We start from the raw sequence: 13,197 nt of genomic DNA on the forward strand, positions 1-13,197 counted from the left end.
AGTAGAAATAGAAGCCTACAATAACTCAAACTCAAAACGACCAGAAATTATTATTAAAGAATAAAATAGGAAAAGAGAATAATTGATATGGCTGTAACAATGCATATAAATTTGTATAAATGTATATATAGTGGGTTGTAATAATGCAAAAGGTAAATATAACATTGGTTTAAGAATGAAAAGAAAGACAAAGAATGAATTTACAACGATAATCAAGTTGAAAATAAGTTCTATTTGAGCAATGTCATGGCGCGATGACATTTGATTATGATATTTGGCGCTTCGCATTGATATTTCAGTTTTGATAGTTTTATCAATTTTTTCTCAAAGGGAAATTACGTGGTGGGCATGAATGTAGACTTGCAGCTAAATTAAATATAGTGTCACTTCCACTTTTCACATATGTTTATTGATATTGGTTTGATTTTTATTGTCTGTAGTACTGAGGAGCTCATTAAGGAGATAATCAAACACAAGTTTTAAAAAATTTTGCCCCTTTGTTCAAAAAAAGAGATAATCAAATATTTAAACTACTAAACCTAAAAATGATTTCTTGCTAGTTTATTTTCCTTGATAGGTACGTCTCTCGATCGTAATTTACCTAATTAACGCAAGTTTGCATTAAATAAACTTGCTCCTAACGTAATTTTATCGGATCAACCTATTTTGCGCCCCCCCCCCCCCAAAAAAAATCCTGGATCCGCCCCCGAAACCATCACATCTATTCCACCAGTTTTTAGAAGAAGAAAAAATTCCTTATTTTCACAAATTTCATCAACCCCTTTTTCAGAAATCCTAAATAGGCCAATCAGTTAAGTGCACTGTATATAAATAATAGATTAAGTCATAATTTGTATATAAATTAAGTCATACCTGTGAGATGGGACAGTTGCAAACCACTTGGCCGGCTCACCAAGGTTTTTTTCTGATTCCGCAATTACAAATAATATAATTTCGAACCCCTTCTCATTGATTGACGCATACATACTAACCCGCTAATGCATGAAGAAGTGGGAGGAGTTTTTTGTTCGCACCGATAATGAAGAGCCAGAAATCATCTGCGGTAAACTTACTGCTAATTATATATATAGTGGATATTCCGAACCAGTTGTGGCTCTAACAGATTCCCGAATCCGTTTTTGCTAACTGACTTTCTCTAATTATTGAACCACATAAATTCTTTGAGGAGTCTCAATGCATTCAAAGTAGATTTTCACTTGATTTTTTGCTATGTCGGAAATTGGACTTATTTTTCGAATCTTTTAAGATCTTACCTGGGAAACGAAGTATTAACAATAGTTTTATTTGCCAGCCACCTATATGGTTTATTAGTTATTATTCACAGGGTTCCAGCTACAGCTTGTGAAAACTGAAAGTAAAAGATATTGTAGGAGTTGGACCCAAACTTTTATATAATTCAGTGACGACTAAGTCCCAGTATTAGAGCAATCCAACATTAGATCAACAATTTAGCAGACAAAATTTGTTGTATCACAAAATCTTAAAGCTGGCTAAGTCGAGTGTAATAAATATTATGTAACAAGCTTTCAATATGACTGAAAGTATTTAGCTGAGAAACAATTTCTAGCTAGCAGTCTTTTGTGATAAACATCTTGAAACTAACAAATAACATCTCACTAAAAGTGTATAACTGTGACAGCATCTGTATCCATCGTTTCTGTCTATTGAACAATTTTGCCTTTTCCTTCAATGTTACCAAACTTACTTATTTGTGTGAACTTGAGATATTGTGGACTTTGACTTTAGTTCTCAGGAATTTTACGAATTCCGCAGCACTAAAGTCATAAATGTTCAGTATCTGAACAGCCTATCAAACAGTTCGTGGTAACGAACTGTAAGTAAGGAGCGACCCGGCTCAATGGTAACCGAAACTGTAGAAAACGGAGTTTTGATGCCAATAGATACATCAAAAGACTCATATTTTTATGCTGATTTCAAATATATTAAAAAAAAAGTCCACTATTTTAAACTCAACTTTTCAGGTAACCAATCCTCGAAATCGTTTTTTTTTCTAAATAATTCAGAAAATTGCATCGCTTTAAAAAGGGGGAAAAAGAAAAAGTGCTCCAATAAAGGAGAGTTTGTATAGATTTCCAAACATCAAATATGATAAAAGTATTATTATGTCGTAGAAAAATTACCCCAATTTCAGGGTTGAGGAACTCCTAAGATTTTATCAGCGTCATCACGAAGCACTGTGAAGATATACAAAAAAAGATTGTTAATTCTTAAAAGTAAAATTGTTATTCTTCCAATGATTTCCTTACTGACGACAGTGCGGAAGTGACAAAAAAAAGATGCGGAATTTAGGTCGGCTACTCTTGATAATTAATGCGTCATACTAACAACTAACAAGTATTCCTTATAAAATTGAATGCCGAAAGCCCGCGTCCTCTTCAAACCAGTAGCCACAGCGTTGCTTATATGTGATAAAATAAAGTAAATAACAAGTTTTTTTTTTTTAACTGAAAGTAAGGAGCGACATTAAAACTTAAAACGAACAGAAATTATTCCGTATACTTAAGGGGCTGTCCCCTCCTCAACGCCCCGCTCTTTATACAAAAACAAAATAATTAAAACAAAATTGGCATATTAATTTTACTATTTTTTAACTAATAATAAGCTTATAATAACCTAAGTTTGATTTTCGGTCCAGTTATTCAAGAATGACTCCTGAGTCACAAAGGCTGTTTAATTAGAATAATAACCTCTTTTAAAAGTTAAAAAATAAAACCTTAGCGTAAGAGCGAGCTATTGAGGAGAGGTGACTTCCCTTATATATGTAATATTTTCTGTTCGTTTTAAGTTTTAATGTTGCTCCTTACTGCCAGTTGAAAAAACTTGTTTTTTTAATTTAATTTCAGCGCCCCCTTCATGAAAATTCTCTTCCCCCATGAAACATTCCTCCATGGAAAGATCTTCCAACGTAAGGGGTTCCCCCCCCCAGAAAAAATCCTACCTGAAACATCTGTATACTTCCCAATAACCAATACTATGTGTAGACAATGGGCAAAGTTTAATATCTTGCAGCCCTTCCCCCGGGGACTGTGGGGGATTAAGTCGTCCTCAAAGACATAGATATAAGATTTTTCGACTATGCTGAACAAAATGGCTATCTCAAAATTTTGATCCGGTGATATGGGGAAAAAATGAGCGTGGGAGGGGGTTTAGTTGCCCTCCAATTTTTTCATTACTTAAAAATGGCACTAAAACTTTTAATTTCCGTTCAAATGAGCCCTCTCGCGACATTCTAGGACCACAGGGTCGATACGGTCCCCCCTGGGAAAAAACAAATAAACACACATCCGTGATCTTTCTTCTGACAAAAAATACAAAATTCCACATTTTTGCAGATAGGAGCTTGAAAAGTCTGCAGTAGGGTTATCTGATACGCTGAATCTGATGGTGTGATTTTTATTAAAATTATATGAGTCTTAGGGGGTGTTCCCCCTTTTATCGAAAAAAAAGCAAATTCTCTCAGGCTCGTAACTTTTGATGGGTAAGACTTAACTTGATGAAACTTATATATTTAAAATTAGCATAAGAATACGACTCTTTTGATGTTATCTATTGGTATCAAAATTCCATTTTTTTAGAGTTTCGGTTACTATTGAGCCGGGTCGCTCCTTACTTACAGGATATAGGATAAACATCTTCTGTAACTTAATATTTTGCGTTGTGATCTTAGTTTACCTAAATATATGCCATAGCATACTAATTAACGGAATTTTAACTTAAAACCACGAAGCACAAGCCTTTAAGCTACACAGCATCCGTGATCATAATTCAATATAGCTTAGGAGGAATGAAGCTCAATAATCCACATGCTCCTCTTTGCATGAGAACTTAAAAAAAAAACATGTCTATTTATTAGGAAAAATTTAACGCTTCTAGCTGGAAGGATTGACAGATTCTCTCCCTTCTGCTCCATTTTAGCTCAAATCTAACGGTGTCAAGAACTGAAATGCAAAATTCCTTAATAAGCTCAGTAATTTTATCTCTTACTATTTGTGTTCCTCCACGGCATGAACAGAGACTCGAGTGTATTGGTCGATCAATAATCTCCTCTCTGTTGCTGGGAAGAGTTCAGCTATCAAGCAAAAGAGAATTTGGACAGAGGAAAAGTTTTTTGCAGGGACGATTTTATGGGTCTGATGGAGTAATTCTCTTTTCTGACTTGTATTTTCTTTAATTTCAAGCAAGATGAAAGAAAAATAAGCAAGATTAGCTATCCAATAGGAACTGCTTTCTAAGACGGGGAACAAGAGTGTAGAAAGGGTTCTTTTTAAGGGGGGGGTGTAACTATGGAAAGTGTCTTTAAGCGATCATTATTAGAAAGTAGTAGTAATACGATGATAAAAAAAGTATATTATTGAAAATATAAATGAGAAATATCATAAAAACTAGTTGACTTTAATGGAAGAAGAATACAAAGAAAGAACGATATTCTCTACCGACATCGCAGCAAACAGTTTGCTCACGCTGTTCTAAAGTAAAAACATCGCTGATTACAATTTTTATAACAATTGCGTATCTCTGAGCTAACAGAAAATTTTTACTAACTATTGTTGATAGAATTCTCTAACAACTCGAAAACGTTGTTGGAGAAAGCTGGAGAAAGGTTTTAAACACAAAATTCTAAAATTGGGAAAATAAATATTACTTGGAAATTTCTCATTTTAAGAAGTAACAGTAGACGACGGTTCTAGGTGTGTTCCCCCCGCAAAATTCTTACCTGCAGAAAATATCCCGGACAATTCTTCCTCCTAGGACAAGTCCCCCCTCCCACGGAAAATCCCCATCTTGTGCTAAATTGACCGGCCAAAGGGAAGGTATAAAAAACAAAATTGATGAAGAAAAGGAGGAACTTCGGAATATTCCGAAGTTATATTCCGATTTTTATATTCCGATCGAAATCATATTCCGATTTGCCTATTTGCCTATATATAGGCAAAACAAAATATAGGCAGAACAAATGTGTAGATGTATAGAATACCCATATTTTTACATTTTTATTTCTTTTATTTTTTTGTGTTTTTTTTGGGGGGGCTGGGTTATCATAGCAGGGTAAGATAAAGGTTAAAGAAAATAATTTGAGAGTATGGAATTAGTGGCAACCGTAGGAGGGTTGTCCTATGATGGAAGTGCACAGAGATAACAGGCAGGGACTAAGATTACTTCCGGTGGACTTGATCTGGTACCGACATCTATAGTGCATCCCACTAGTTCACCCCTTGCGATCAGAAACACATCCACTAGGCGTGCGGTCAGAAGGTTTCAAGAATATGGAGTCAAACTCCAAGTCAGAAATAAAAAAAAAAGATGGACGGAACTTTTTGCTTCAAATAAGCAAGCAAATTGATTTCCTTCACCTACATCTTACCCTGCTGAAAAGAAATAAAATATAAAAATAAAACCTATAAGATATTCTATACCATATATTATATCAGTTTTTAGAATATGACAATGAAAAAAAAAAGTTTTTTTTAACTCAAAGTAAGGAGCGATATTAAAATTTAAAACGAACAGTAATTATTCCGTATATGAAAGGGGCTGTCCCCTCCTCAACGCTCCGCTCTTTACGCTAAAGTTTTTTATTGTTTTATAAAGCAGGTTGTGAGAGAGACTCAAACTTTAGCGTAAAGAGTGGGGGTTGAGGAGGGGACAGCCCCTTTCATATACGGAATAATTTCTGTTCGTTTTAAGTTTTAATGTCGCTTCTTAACTTCAGTTAAAAAAAGCTTGTTTTGAATTGAATTTCTGAACGTTTTTGAATTAATACAATTTTTGAATTTGGCCCACCGTACATGAATAATTAAAACGAAATTCGCATATTAATTTGACTTTTTTTTTAACTAATAATAACCTTATAATAACCTGTGTTTGATTTTTGCTCCAGTTATATAAAAATGACTCCTGAATCAAAAATGCTGTTTAATTACAATAACAACCTCTTTTAAAAGTTAAAAAGAAATTTAGCGTAACGGGCAAGCTATTGAAGAGAGGCAACCCACCTCATATGCGTAATATTTTCTGTTCATTTTAAGTTCTAAAGCTTCTTACTTTAAATTGAATAACCTTGTTTTTTATTTAATTACTAATCGTTTTTTAAATAATATACGGAAATACAGATCCCCCTCCATGGAAAATTCCTTTCCCCCACGAGAAATTATCTCCATGGAAAGATTCTACCAAGTAACTTAAATTAGCGATATTTGCGGAACTAATTTTGTAAGGCATAGTAACAAAACGGCAAAAAAGAGGTCGAAACTTTTTTTTTTAATAAAAGCCCCAATTTAAGAAATTCTCAATTCACTGAAATGAATGAAAGAAAAGATCTTTAAAAGAAATACGTAATAATTTCTGTTCGTTTTAAGTTTTAATGTTATTCCTTAATTTCGGATGGAAAAATGTTTTTTTTATTATTTAATAACAACCACAAGTCGAACACATACACTATCTTTGGTTTATTATCACTAATCATAGTTATGAAGCTTCTTAAGGTAAAATTAAACGGCCGGAAAATAAGGTAAAGATCGGCCGGAAAATAACACAAACTAATTATTACATATATCGGCCATTATTTTACAAAATTCGAACTTTAGCGTAAAGAGCGAGGTGTTAACGAGGGGGTGAACTTCCTTATATACGTAATATGAGGGGGTTCACCCCCTCGTCAATACGTCGCTCTTTACACTAAAGTTTAAATTTTTTCTGATTCTTCTCTCAGAATGATCCCTGAATCACAAAGGCCGTTTAATTAGAATAAATAGCTCTTTTGAAATTACTAAAAATACTTTAGCGTAAGTAGTGAGGTATTGAGTAGAGGAGGAACCCCCTCATATAAGTAATAATTTCCGTTTGTTTTAAGTCTTAATTTTACTCCTTATTTTCAGTTGAAAAAAGTTGTTTTTTTTATTTAATTTCTGATCGTTTTTGAAATAATGCTGGGAAATCCAGCATTCATGGAAATTCTCTTCCCCCATGAAAAATTCCTGCATGGAAAAATCCTCCCACATAACTCAATGCCCCGCCGCCCCCCCCCCATAAGAAAAAATCCTCCCCTGAAAACGCCTGTATACTTACCAATAACCAATTCTATATGTATACAAGCAAGTTCATAACTTGCAGCCCTTCCCCTGGGAACTGTGGGGGATTAATTCGTCCTCAAAGACATGCTTATTAGATGTTTAGACTATGCTGAACAAAATGGATATCTAAAAATTTTGATCCAGTGACTTGGGAAAAAAATGAGTGTGGGAGGGGGCCTAGTTGCCCTCCAATTTTTTTGGTCACTTAAAAAGTACACTAGAAATTTTTAATTTTCGTTCGAATAAGCCCTCTGGCAAAATTCTAGGACCACTACGTCGATACAGATCACCCCTGGGGAAAAAAACAAATAAACACGCATCCGTGATCTTTCTTCTAGCAAAAAATACAAAATTCCACATTTGTGCAGATAGGAGCTTGAAACCTCTACAGTAGGGTTTTCTGATAAACTAAATCTGAGGGTAGGGTTTTTATTAAGATTATATGAATTTTGGGGTTTGCCCCTTTTTTCGAAAATAGGGGAAATTTTCACAGGCTCGTAACTTTTGACGGGTAGGACCAAACTTGAAGAAACTTATGCATTTAAAATTAGAATAAAAATTCCTTTCTTTTGATGTATCTATTTGTATCAAAATTCCGTTTTTTAGAGTTGTGCCTACTATTGAGCCGGGTCGCTCCTTACTTACAGTTTGATAGAATAGAAATAGAATAGAAACCATTAACTGTTTGATAGAATGTTCCAGAATTCCTTCTTTTCTTCATTCTTTATATTTGTCTTACTTTTCCTTTGGCTGCTAAGTTTTATACGCGGAGGGAATTTTCCAGGGCAAAATTGTGGGAAGTTTTCTGGAAGAAATTTCCCGCGGTAGGGGGAGGGGGAGATTAGCCGGATATCTTAAGCGATTTATTTGTTTTACAGTTTTATATTGTAGTTCCTTGCTTGTTTTGAAGTTTAAAATGCTTTTTAAATCACTGTTTACTTTTGAATGTCAATTTTTAAATTTAACACCCAAATAATACATTCCCGCGATACCAGGCCATACCATGGTCACACGTGTGAGGAGATTCAAAATCCCACACGACTGCAGCGCCAACTATTTATCCTGTTCGTGATTTATTGAGTTGGACGATGCTCAAATCAAGTGTAAAATTTATGATTGGCCAGTCAGAGTGAAGATTAGGACATATTTTTTGGAATTAGAAAAGATTACGGTTTACGATTTCAATTTTCCGAATCCGTAATAAAAGTGTGAAGGTAAAATCGTTAAAAACCACACACCATTCATTAATCATGGCTTGCTTTATCGGCAGTTTGTGATTATGTCGTGGCTTGGGTACTCATTCTAAATTTGTATTAGCTAACAAATACGTTTCTGTGGACTAACAGAAACCTATTAGAAACAATTGGGACAACGCATACAGATCTTTAACCCTTAACTAGTAGGGTGTTTTTTATAACACTCATGGTAGGGTGGGGTCAAAATGACCCCAATTTTCTGAAGGGTACCAGCCAATGAAATATGTAGATGGAAAAATGAGCTTATATTTTCAAATATATTGAAATAACTACCATGAAACCAATAAAAAGTTTGTTTGTAGATGCAGATTGATCATACAGTCACTGGAAGTTCCTTACAGACACTATTCTTACAGGTGGCACAGCATAGGGTAGTCTTGCCGTCCTTTTTCCTGGGACAGATACCAAATCTAGCTCGTTTGGCTGCAGAATGTAGTTCCCCAGTGTTCTGGCTTTCCGCAAAAGGAATCCCAGCAACTTGGCATGTAACTCGACGAAGTTCTCGCGGCGGAACTTAGTTTGAGGATCTGAAGGTGCAAAATGGTCGGACCAAAGCCATACCTAACCTTATGAGGACCTCACGGCGGGAAATGTTCTTGTCTTGATTGCTAGTTTCATTTACAGGCGCAGAGATGTTTATACCAGCAACGTCTAATAGAGCAAAAAACACTAACATTTGCCAACGGCATGTTCTTCGGCTTTTGGTATAGTTCACGCATTTCTGGTCCGAACTGTAAACTCCACTCTTTGTTGAATTGTAAAATTCAACAATCTCCGGTTTTCCCGTGTATTCGTCGACTTTAGGTGTGTGATGATATCAATCAATGATATCAACACGAAGGCCTTGCTTTTCTTTGGCACATATGAAATCACTGTTTTATCACTTTTAACGCCAAAGAGTGGACTCTCTTCCTGGCGAGTTTTGTTTGGCAGAAAACTGTCAGATATTTCACACTTGTTTTTCTTTAGAGTGCCTACACAGGTCAGCTTCTGTTTTAGAAGCTCATCTACGAGCTAAACGGAACTGTACGAATTGTCGGCCGTGATATTTCTGCCTGAGCCACAGATGATCCTCGTCAAAGTATGAGCTCTCCTAGTTGGTACCGAAAGATATTCGGATCCAAGTACCTTTGTCTCCTTTCCATAGTAAATGAACGCATCGCAGAAATAGAAAGTACGGGCGTCTGCTAGGCACTGCGTTTTGATGCCATATTTGTTTGGTTTTGAAGGAATGTACATACGAAAATGACATCTGCCTCTAAACCGAATAAGCACCTCGTCGAGAGTGACCATGTCTGAAGGAGAGTAAAGTTTACTGCAGTTTCCAACAAACTACTCGTAAATATTGAATATCGGTGCAAGCGGCGTTCCTCTTGCTAGACGGGTCGATGGATCGTCAAAGCAAAGGTAGGCCTCAATGTAGAGGAACCTTTTCAGGCTCATGGTCGCTAGACCAAAGATCTCTCCAAGTCCCATCGCTGGCAAACCGGTCAGCTGTATCTTCGTTTCCTGACTTGAAACTCCGGCAAGGTGTATGAGACCAAAAATGCCCGAAGTTCTACCTGATCAATTGGCTTCGTAAATGCCTGCTTATCCAGTAGATCAGGTACAAAATCCGAACGACAGAGATCTATTCTTTTTCTGTTATTATGCTCCACCACTGCATCAATAATATTTTCAAGGAAAAGAAGACCCCAAGCAGTGTCTGGTTGCAAAGTTTGACCTGTGCGTTCTGGTCATTTGGGGCCAGCTCGTTCGGTCACGATGTTTATAGCTCTGTTTCAGCTCGGGGGTGGTGCACTTTTCGACCACTTTGTTGTTCTGTCACGTCCTAGTAGCACGTCCTCGCGGGTCCATCTTTTGGTTTTCTGAGAAAGAGGCACATCATCGAGGTCTGGCTGACCTGAAGCTGGTGATGGCCGTTCTCGAATTGACTTGAAGAAGTGGTAGCTTCATTGGATTCTTCTGTGATTTCTTCTAATAATAAAATTTCATCTGGAACAAGGGTTTCCTGTTTGTTATTCGATGGTTTGTAGTCATCGCCGTTCTGGGTGTCGGATCCACTTGATAGATTGTCATCTTCTTCAAGTATCTGAATGATACCTTCCTCTATAAGGCACTTTTTAGCTCGGGTATACATTCTTTCTATAAGGGAAAAGAATATGTAAAAGTTTTCCATATGAATCACTTTTCGACACTGAAAGAAAAGAAAAGGTAAAAAAGGCCAAAACCGAGAAATTAAAAAGTGAAATCGAACTAGAATTTACGAAAAAGCAATTAAGTCATTTTTGGCAATGTTAGAAACGTGAAATACTAGCAACAAATATCATATTTCTTCAAAAAACCAAATCTTCATTTTCCTTTTTTGTAACGTTAATGGTAGGGTCAAAATGACCCCAGAAAACTCTTACCTCCTATGCCTTTGTGTCAGCTACTCGACTGATTGTATGCTCAGGGTTGCCACCCTGGCCTGGAAGAATTTACTAAATCTAAGAGGAAAAATTTACTAAATTGTATGTGTTTTTACTAAATGCTCAAAAAAATTTTTGCGCGTGCGGCTATTCCAAAATCTTTTTTCTTCTTCTTTTTTCTCTTTTCCTCCTTTCTTTCGTTTTCATAGTATGATTTAAAATTCCGGAAACCTATAAGTTCAAAAATCCTTTTTTTTTATTATTATTATTATTCGAATGTACTATTGGATAAGCTTCATATTCCAGATGCAGTGTATCCAAGACGTCAAACAATAGTCTGGAATCTTAGATTCTGGAAATCCTGCTGGTGCAGCCCGGCTTTAAATTTAACAATGGTTTTCAGGTCATGAAATTCAGATATATTGAAAATTAAAAAACAATCAACGAAGAAAAACAGCTACAACTCATATTCACGATATTACTCATATTCACACATATTCAGGCGATGGAGTGCTTAGAATCTGAGCTGTGTTTGAAAGTGACGGCTTTTGAAATTTGTCCCCCAGTTTCCGTTTTTAAGTTTGAAATCTAAACACTTCAATTTTGCATTTTTAAGAGGAAATTTGCCGCTTTTAAATCACTAATTGGGCTCGTCTTTAAATAAGGGATAAGCTGCTTACAAAGATTTCTGGCAAATTTTAAAACAAATAATTTAAGATTTTTTTTTAACTGATTTTCTTCTGGATTCTCTCTCGTTCGTATTCAAGGAAATCAAAAACCAATACAATCTATGTCACTTCAAAACGGAAATGACGTAATAGGCTACCGGTTTAGTTGTAAAAATATATAAATTATAAAGTGCACCTCAAATTGGACTAGGGTTGCCAAGATAAAGAAAACTTATATAACATACACTAATTATTTTTAAATAAATACCACTTAGTGAAAAGTTTTATGTCAGGCAGATAATACAAATTGCAAAGTAAGAAGGAAAATAAGTAGTTACAATAAAAAAAAGTCACACTTAAAAGGGTTTAATCGTCCTCGGCCTCATCCGAATTTAAAGTATTCACTAGTGTCGAATTCTGACTGAAGGGATCTACTTGCTTCCATTTCTTGATAGCCCGATTCAAATCGCTGGGGATGAGACATTTAGCCAATTCCGGCTTTTATTTTTGATGACCGACAAAATCAAGAACTGTCTCTCTGCTCCAGCACTTGAATGGGGCAAGCTGCAGAGAGTCAGAAAGAACTTGGCAATCATGGAAAAAGTTAGTTTTCAATAGCGTCTGTCCTGATTTTAGATAGTTTGCCTTTCAAAGCGAGTATCCAGAAGAAGCCGAAAGAAAAGTAAACATTTTTAAGCGCTAGGGTTGACGCAAAATCGCAAAAAGAGAGAGCAATAGCAGCCATAATATCTAACGTAATCGAAATCAGATTTTATAATGAATGGACCTTAATTTTTGTCCCTGAATTCATGGAGAATAACAAAAGTTTTTTTTACTACAAATCATGACTTTTTACTAGATTTCGGGAAATTTACTAGATCCTCTAAATTTACTAGATTTTTTTTTACTATATCTAGTAAAATCCTACTAACGGTGGCAGCCCTGTGTATGCTTCAATACCACCAAGTTTCTGAAGAATACACGAGAAAACCGCGCTTTGCTCCTAACAGCATAGGAGGAACACACTCTCAAAGGGTCCTTGGGGTAAAAAAAACCCCACCCTACCAGTTAAGGGTTAATAAGGGCGTACCCTTAAATAGTTGCTTAATATCGAGAGAAAATAATGCAAAACCAAATCAATTATCCATAGATTAGTAGATAGAATGCTAGGTTGCGGTTAATAAGTGAAAATATCGAACAAAACATGTCTAACAAAACATAAGCCAAATGGTCGTTCCAAGTTTTTTTTTAATAAGAATCTTCCATTTAAAAATATAAGTTATTTAGCATCTAAAGAATCAAAAACAAGTAAATCAAACGACTTTAAAAATTAAGGATCATCAGAAAGATTAATATTTCATGATGAACTGAACGAAACCCTGGACTACTCCCTTAATAGTAACCTAGTTACCACTTTGGCGTTTAGGTTACAGCGCTTCTTTTTCGGATTAAATTTGAGCTTGTTAATCATCGTGCCAGATATCAAAGGGCCTGCTACATGTTTTCATAGTTTTCTAGTAGAGAAAAAAAATGGTTCTAAGCTTTTTGTGGGAGTATGCTGTTTAACATTCAATAACAAACTTTTCGTTATTAAGTAATAAAAAATATTTCAAAATTTTATTGTCTAGCTGAAAAATGTGCTTTCATTTTGCTAAATATCAAGCAAAGTCAAGTCACATTGAAATCAGTATTTTTCTGCAGATGCAACGAGTGGATAAAAGAGTAATATAGCAACCTTTTCATTTTCTAA

Source organism: Artemia sp. Qi Xiang Cuo, chromosome 14, assembly GCF_049724085.1.
Source record: "Artemia sp. Qi Xiang Cuo chromosome 14, ASM4972408v1, whole genome shotgun sequence".
NCBI classification, from domain to species: Eukaryota; Metazoa; Arthropoda; class Branchiopoda; order Anostraca; family Artemiidae; genus Artemia; species Artemia sp. Qi Xiang Cuo.